We start from the raw sequence: 487 nt of genomic DNA, 5'->3' as shown, positions 1-487 counted from the left end.
AACATCCCAGGCTCTTTGGGGAAAATAAAGACTCATGTAATCCTGAAGCTTATCTTGCCTTTCTGTCCACCACCACCACCCTTCCCCCATCTAGCTCCATGGACTTCAGGTTAAGAGTCTCTATATTAGATGCTATCAGATTAATCATAGTAAACATTTATAAAAAACCTACTCTAATTTTAACATTGTTTCTAAGGACTTTATTAACATACTTCATCCTCATAAATACACTTACTTTTAGGTCAGTAGCATTCTTATTCCCATACAGAGGGTATGGGAATACAGAGGGTAAATAATTTGCCTAGTTAATTAGCTTATATGTGGTACAACCAAGATTAAAATTCAGTTAGGCTCCAGAGCATACACACTTACTCAAGAATCTTTGCACCTAATTGAATGGATAGTCAATTAGAAAAGGTTTAACCTGAAAGTTATAAACAAACATTTTAAAAATGAGATTGAAAGAAAAAAGGATAGACTCAGGGTC

The sequence above is a fragment of the Miniopterus schreibersii genome (assembly GCF_964146895.1).
Source record: "Miniopterus schreibersii genome assembly, chromosome: 9".
NCBI lineage: Eukaryota > Metazoa > Chordata > Mammalia > Chiroptera > Miniopteridae > Miniopterus > Miniopterus schreibersii.
Note: the sequence above shows the minus strand (reverse complement) of the source record.